At 39.1% G+C, this 8067-nt stretch overlaps 1 long non-coding RNA gene across 2 annotated transcripts in view; it reads left to right on the top strand.

Annotated features, from left to right (window-relative positions):
- The first annotated feature begins 1021 nt into the window (after nucleotides 1-1021).
- Nucleotides 1022-8067, top strand: part of LOC105888055 — an 18404-nt gene continuing 11358 nt past the window's right edge. Inside the window, exons 1-3 of one of the 2 annotated variants that reach the window (XR_002775854.1) lie at nucleotides 1022-1655; nucleotides 7605-7711; nucleotides 7787-7869. This is a non-coding gene — a long non-coding RNA (uncharacterized LOC105888055). Of the gene's footprint in view, nucleotides 1661-7604; nucleotides 7712-7786; nucleotides 7870-8067 lie in introns of both variants that reach the window. The other variant, XR_002775853.1, reaches the window with a different exon arrangement.

The raw sequence follows: 8067 nt of genomic DNA, 5'->3' as shown, positions 1-8067 counted from the left end.
TCAACCATCTGGCCACTTCTTTGGGTTTTTGTATTTTGTATGATTCCCATGACATTAACATATTCGTATGCCTTTCTCCTATTACTGTGCCTTTCCTTAGCTCACTTTTAGTGAATTTTCAGAGGACAAAGGGAAGGTTTTTTCTTGGCCTGTACAATGTTAAATTGTCACTGATATTCTCAAAGGCAATTACATTTAGACCTTTTTAGCTTGCTTTTTTTTTTTTTTGCTAATATTTATACATCTCTCTCTTGGTTTCTCAGCAATGTTCATGTATTGTTACATTTTTATCCATTTAGGTTTTATCTTTACACTTACTCTGTGAAAGGTGAGGATTTTCTTTTCTTACACCTTCATCCTCTCTCAACTACACCCTCCCCCAAGTCTGCAGAATAGCAGTCCCCCCATTATTCATGGTATTTTTTCCAACGTTTGGTTATCCACTATCAACCTCAGCCTGAAAATGTTACATCATTACTCTTGTGCTTTGGGGTCATTAGTAAGTAAACTAAGGGTTACTTGAACAGAGCACTGTGATAACATGTCAGTTGATCTGATAGCTGAGATAACATCTAACTGAGTAACGGCTACTGCATATATACAGGCCTGGGTCGGGGGGGTGGGGGGTGGGGGGTGGTGATTCAGGTCCTGGGTGCTACTCAGAGCCACGTACAATTTAAATTCTGTCAATGTTTTACTTCTGTAATTAATTTTGCCCATGTCATTCACTTCCCTTCATGGAGTAGGCATTTTATTATCTCACATTATTGCAAGAAAAAAGGTGAGTAGAGTACAATACGGTATTTCGGGAGAGTCACTTAATTTTTATCACAGTATATTGTTATCATTATTATATTTTATAATTATTTATTGTTATTGAGAAAGTCTTCAGAGCAGTCTGAAGAATGTTAGGTATGCAAATTTATCAGGCCTGAGGGTTCGTTCACGGCGAAACCCCCAGGATCCATGTCTGGGGTTGTTTAAAGGTATTTTGTTTTGTTTTATTTTCTTCCTTGTAGTCTCTAGCCTAGCTGATAAATTACCTAAAATGCTCCCACAAATTGCACAATGTGACCCTCATTCATTATCTTCATGTTCCTGGAATTTGTGATACAAAGAACAAGGTACAGCCAATCAATAGCTTGTGTCAATTCAGGCCCAGTTCCTTAGAACTGCTGCTGCTCAGAACAGGACTACATACATATTCAGGGCAACTTGAATCCATGTCTCCCAGGCTGCATTCCTTAAACTTGGTCTAAATAAACTCTCTACTTATATTAGTTTTGTCTCAGATTTTTACTTCAGGTAAATATTTCAGAGTGATGCATCCTGACTATCAGATGTCCCTTTTCAGACTTGGTGCTTGGTACCAGCACAAACCTATCGTGTTCTTTAGACTCCAGAGGTTTCCCCTTGGGTGCAAAGGGCAAATTCTCCTGAATCGAGACCTCCCTCCTTTTATCTGAGATCTAGTGTTTATTTGGGCTATTGATCAAACCCTCTCTTTCCTTTAAGAGAAAAGACTTCTATGTCTGCCTCTGGATAGAAAATTTGGGTCGACAACTTTTGCTGTCTCTGCCTGTACCTCATGTCATGAGGTTTGGGTTACGGTACTGGCAGTCGAACACCAGAGGTTTCACTCTTTGCGGGATGGGGTAAGGTATGCTTAAAATTACATAGCGTGGTTTTAAAATTGCACCTGCTTCCTATTGCTTGTAATTTGGACTTGTATTTTCATTTGTCTTCAATTACTGCTAGTATCAAACCAAAAGGTGCACAAAAGTGAGTTTTTTTCACCCCCAAGTTAAGATACACTTGTTCCCTCTGAACCCAACTGGGGGTCCTGGGTGACTAGAGACTTTATGGAGGTGTTGGAACATTTGTCCATGTCATCCAGTGGTCTCATAGTGCCTCTCCACAAAAAGAATACCCACGGGGACGTTTAGCACTCTGCCACTACAGGGTGAGGAGAGACTCTGAGACATGTAAAGAGTCAGGCATGACTCACTGCTGACCCTTTTGAGTAAGATGCTGACAAATCAGTATATTTTAACCTAATACACTGTTCCAGCTTTGGTTGCTTTTGGAAAGAAATTTCTAAAGTTATGGGCAACCACTCATCAACTGCTTTCCTTTAAGGGGCAGACCCTTGGAACACCAGCTGGGTTTCTACCTAACACCTATGGAGCTCCATTTGGCCAGTACCTAGGAAAATGGGCGCATATGACTTGAGATGACCCCAAATCAAAATAACTCAAAATAGGAGTCTTTTGAAATTCATAAATTAATATATTTGCTTACATAATTAGTAAAAATCAGGCTTTAGAACCAGACAAATTAAATGGGAGGCCTACTTTTTGCTGAACTCTGGTAATAAGAGATTTGCAAGGTTTTTTCCTAAGAGCTCCATGGTCAGAAGTCAGCTTAATTAAAAGTTGATTTTCGGACACTGATTTTTTTTTTTTTTTTTGAAAATTAAAAGCACTTTCTGCTTATTCTTATTTGACTCCTATTTCTGGAATTGTTTTTTCAGTTTACTGAAACCTCTTTTAAAATATATTTATTTCCTGTGTTTGCTTCCTTTTTTGTTGGGCATGATTTTTGCTGAGAAAAATGTAAAACTTCATTTGCCTTTTAGAAAGCTTAAAATCTCGCCAAATTTGTGTCTCTGAGAACTGTTTTCCCATTAACTCCTGCTTACGCTCCTCTTTCCTCTTGCCATCTTCAATGTAGCATGAAAAAAATCTAGAGACTTTTAGCAGCCCTGGAGGGGCTGGTCTGAGACTCCTTGAATAACAAAAAAAGGCATCACATACCCCCTTGTTGGGGTCTTCTGTCTTCATCGTGGAGCCCCACTTGTAACAGGCAGATTCCTCTTGGGTCCAAGCTGCTTTCTTTTGAATTGAGTTACCTGGTATCTTTTGCTTTGGGGGCTATCAGAGATTGCTGTGTACTGTGAGAATGAAATTGACCTTTGTGTGGGTGTTGGCTGGTGTCACTGGTGAGAGCTGAAGTGTAGGAGGTGGCTGGTGGCTGTGGAACAAATGCTTGCTGATTTCTTTGTGTGTTTAAATAAAACAAAACCGCATCACTACTTCTGTGGCTATCTTAACAGAAAGAAAAAAAGTAAAAAAAAAAAAGAAAAATCATGGTTTGGAGACTTAGGGGCCATGGGAACACTCCCTACTGAGGGACTGAACTTCTGGGGAGACAGGCTGGTGACAGAATGGGCTGATGGTGTTGGGTTGCCCTCAAGCCTTGGAGGAGTGTCTCTGTGTGAGGTGCACTGTGGAAACCTTGTGCATCACAGTCCTGTGGCGTTTCCCTTTTTTGGGGGGGACCCAGGATTCAGTGTAAAAGTGGGATCCTTGATTTTTAAATGTGTATGCTCTACCTCCCAGCCTTTCACATGTTCAAGTACTATAGGCCCTGATTAAAACCAGCTTTTAATTACTCTGACTTCTGACCATGGAGCTCTTAGAAAAAATAACCTTCCAAATCTCTTATTACCAGATTTCAGCAGAAAGTAGGCCTCCCTTAATTACCTTATTTGCTAATGGATTCTGCCCTGAGCTCAGTGGTCCAGTTGGAAAATGGAGACTACATAAGAAGCTATCCATCTAAATGAAATTGATGTCCTTGTAAAACGAATTCTTATGGATTTTGTGTTACCTTGATGTTCATTTTAAATCTTTCTCTAACTGACACACCCAAACTCCTTCTTGAAAATGTTTGAAATTTTTCTTTGTTTGAGATGTAATTTGCTACCCTGTTTTCTCTAAAACTCAGTGAAAGTAAAAACTTTGACCATATGGGACAGATAAACTTTAAGTCAGTTTCACTCACAGGGGCATAGTTTATTATTTTATTTTATTATTGTCAGACAGAGTCTCACTTTGTTACCCTTGGTAGAGTGCTGTGGCATCATAGCTCATAGCAACCTCAAACTCTTGGGCTCAAGCAATTCTCTTGCCTCAGCCTCCCAAGTAGCCGGGACTATAGGTGCCTGTCACAATCCTTGGCTATTTTTAGAGATGGGGTCTTGCTGTAGCTCAGGCTATCTTGAACTCCTGAGCTCAGGCAATCTACCTGCCTTGGCCTCCCAGAGTGATAGGATTATAGGCATGAACCACTGTGCCCAGCCAACAGGGGCACAGTTTAATCCAATTATAATTGGACTTTATTTTTAAATTCACAATTTTAAACTAGTGAGTTTTATCTGTCTTATGGCTAAAATTTCTTTTCTTTCTTTTTGTTTTTTTTTAGAGACAGAGTCTTACTTTGTCACCTTTGGTAGAGTGCCATGGTGTCAGAGCTTACAGTAACCTACAGCTCTTAGGCTTAGATGAGTCTCTTCCCTCAGCCTCCTGAGTAGCTGGGACTACAGGTGCCCGCCACAATGCCCAGCTATTTTTTTTGTTGTTGTTGTTTGGCTGGGGCCAGGTTTGAATCCACCACCCTCCACATATGGGGCCAGTGCCCTACTCACTGAGCCACAGGCACCACCCCTTGTGGCTAAAATTTTAAAATCAAAGTTGTAAAATCTTTGTGTCTGGCTCTATTTTTAGATATATATATGTACATGTCTTTGTTTGTGTATTGTCTACATGGTACCAACTTGACTTATAAATAAATGATTACTCATAAATTAAATAACTAGGCCAAATGCTTTTCAAATTTGTATGACTTCAGAAATCTTTGATAAATAAAGATCAATTTTAAAATTGTTGGTAACATAAAATAGAACTGTCTTCAGAATTTTAGACATTTTTGCCTGAGTCTACTCGTCAGACACATGTCTACTGCCTCTATTGGATGTTTTAAAGTCATAAAACTGGAGCTTCTGTGAAATTTTTGATGACTGCTTGATGTGTCTGTGAGCTAAAGTTGTGAGGGCAGGCTATTGGGCTTGCCTGATACCTTGCACACATCTTAATGTGAACTTAAGCCTTTGGGTTTGGGCCTGTAGATTCTGGGGACTAGACAGGTGGCTGTGGTGAGGCCTGAAGATGTATGTATGCCCATGAGCCTAGACTACCAGCTGCAGGGCAGAGCCACCCCTAATATGTCCTTCTTCACCCAGATCTGCCTCCTGGCCATGCTGAGAGGGGTTAGATCCACTGTTGCAGGAAACTGATGCAGACAGAAGACTCCAGGCACCAGTTGATTAGAGGAAGCGACTTTACTTCAGCTGGGGGAACTTGGAAGACCAGTGTCTCCAAAACCGAGCCTCCCTGCCTGAATCCTCTGTCTTCCTTTTATCTACTTTTAGGGCTAGAGTGCATGTGAGGGTCATATAACTGAGAAAGACAAGACATTATCCTTGGGGTCCCGAGCTCAAGGGGGAAGGTCATATTGGCCCATGTCCTTGAGATGGGTTGGACCACCTGCCCTCAAAGGCAATGGAAGTCCAAGGAAGTTACTAGGTTACAATCTAGGCCCTGCATATGTCAAGGGAGGAACATACAGACAACAGAAATGCCTGCGGCTTGGCTGAGGCCTACATAGGGCAGCTAGGACAGATTCTTTTAGCTCTGCTTTCATTTTCTTGCCTCACCTCCAGACATTGTTTTTACATTAGGTTTCCCCTAGAAATTAGGCTTACCATGAGTTAAGATTGTAGTTAATATAAATAATTAGAACTATTAGATATAAGAGAAACAATTGTGTATACACAGTGTATAAAAAAAGTAGGCTGTGTTTAAATTATAAGAAAGACACGAGAATGTAGTTTTTGTTAAGAGGTGATTTTGTCGAGTTTGGAGGTTATTTTAAAGTTGTTTTAAGTTGGAGGAATTAAAAAAGAGTGCATATAAAAAGAAAGCGGGGAAAGAAAGAGAATGGACAAAAAGGTAAGAGGCTATGGAAACGCATTTCATGTGGTCAAGGATGATTGCGATTCGATAGATCTTTTTGTTACCCGATGAAGAGGATCTGGCTGCCTGTCACCGTCAGCCAATATGCAGAGATGGGGATAGGTCCACCAAACTTTGTCAAAAGAGCGATTCTGGGGAACAGTGAGAGTAGCCTCTCCAGGACCATTCAGTTCTTCCATTTCCAAAATCACAATTTTCTACATAAAAGTTCAAAGCAAAGACCACATTAACTTATTTTAAATAATGATCAGTAAAACTTAGTGATAATCTATCAAAAGTTAATTTCCCAAATCAATCCTCCTAAAGCAAAGACCACCTTAGGCCTTATTTTAAACAGTAATTGGCATAACTGGGACCTATTACAACATTTCTAATTCAAAAGTCAGTTTCCTAAATCAGTCTTCCTAAACTATTCAAGGTGAGCATCTTTGGGTGGGAGTTAAATTTACACAAGAGTAAGAATGAGGGATGGGGGGTGAAAGTCAAGTAGGACCTAAAACAACCAGGCCAGCTGTGTGATATCTGCCTTAGCCTAACAGACTTCATTTTATTCTCACTGCATGTGCTTTCATGTTTATAAAGTTTTATTAAAATTTGGTTTAATATTAATAATACTCTGATATGAGGGTAGAATTTTGTTTTTTCTTTTGAACAGGATTTTTGTGCAGTATTAGTAAAAGATTGCAAAAGATTTTGTTTACCTTTTGAGTAAACTGAAAAGGAAATAAGATCAAATTTCTTTGTCAAAATTATTTTTAACCATGACTGTTTTAAATTGTGTCCTATTTCTTCTTGAGGAGTTCATTCTGAGTTTCACAGTGACTGAGAAACCCACTTCACTGGTCAAATAATTCAGTCTGTTTGTGACCCACTTCACTGGTCAAATAATTCAACATTTCCATTGTACATTCCATTCTCAGTCTTCCAGACTGGTTGAACACACAGGTGAGATAATAAAAGTTAACTAACAAAATTTCCAGAAACTTTTAACTTTCTCTGTCCTAAGGCCCTTCCATTGGTATTGCCTAACCTACATTTTATCCCATTTGGAAGCCATCAGCTTTATATCTTTGAAATAAAAAAAAGAAGACCCATGCTCCTAGATAAAGGAGCCTACAAACTAGCTCTCCTTAAAGGTGATACTCTTCATTATTGTAAGGCCTTATAGAGCTTCCCACTAAAAATTCCAATTATTTTGTGTGTATTTATTTATTTTTTTGGGAGGGTACAATGTACTGGTTTTATATACAGTTTGAAATATTTTCATCAAACTGGTTAACATAGCCTTTACCACATTTTCTTAGTTATTGTGTTAAGACATTTATATTCTACACTTAGTAAATTTTGCAAGTACCCTTGTGAGAAGCACAGTAGGTGTGGTCCCACCAATTACCCTCCCTTCACCCATCCTCCCCCTTCCCCTCCCCTCCTTCTCCCCTTTCCCTTTCTTCTTGGGCTATAATTGGATTATAGCTTTCATATGAGGGCTGAGTACATTGGATATTTTTTCTTCCATTCTTGAGATACTTTGCTAAGAAGAACATATTCCAGCTCCATCCATGTAAACATGAAAGAGGTAAAGTCTCCATATTTTTTAAGGCTGCATAATATTCCATGATGTACATATACCACATTTTATTAATCCATTCATGGGTCGATGGGTACTTGGGCTTCTTCCATGTAAAAATTCTAAATTAATTAAAAATTCTTTTAACCTTGACCCCCTAGGAGATAAAGACATCAAAGATTATGGCTTCAACCCTGAAGATTTTTTTTTATTGGAAAAGCATCAAATAAAGGACTCTCTCCAACCACACTGAAAAGGACCATATCAGGTGTCATTAATCAATCCTTGTGCAGCTAAACTCAAAGACATTGCCTTTTGGATGACCATTTCTCATTTATAAAAGACAGCCTTGCCTGAATGGACATCTTTTATCACTGGACATCTGGAAGCTGACCTACAGCCAGTCACCTTGTTCTTCAGACCAGAGTGAGTAGTGGAAACAGTTAGAAAAAAATAACTCAAAGGGTTAAATGGTTCCATGGTTAGAAAGACAGAACCTTACATAGTTTATTTGATTGGTTACCGTCAGGAACTGCAACACTTGGTAGGTCTGGATTTCAATTTGTTTTGTTAGTAATTGTCCTTATTTGTGTTATATATTTGATTCTTTTTTTTTTTTTTTTT

Source organism: Otolemur garnettii, unplaced genomic scaffold (assembly GCF_000181295.1).
Source record: "Otolemur garnettii isolate 467f Iridium unplaced genomic scaffold, OtoGar3 scaffold00173, whole genome shotgun sequence".
NCBI lineage: Eukaryota > Metazoa > Chordata > Mammalia > Primates > Galagidae > Otolemur > Otolemur garnettii.
The sequence above is the reverse complement of the archived record's forward strand: the minus strand, read 5'-3'. Positions and strand labels throughout refer to the sequence as shown.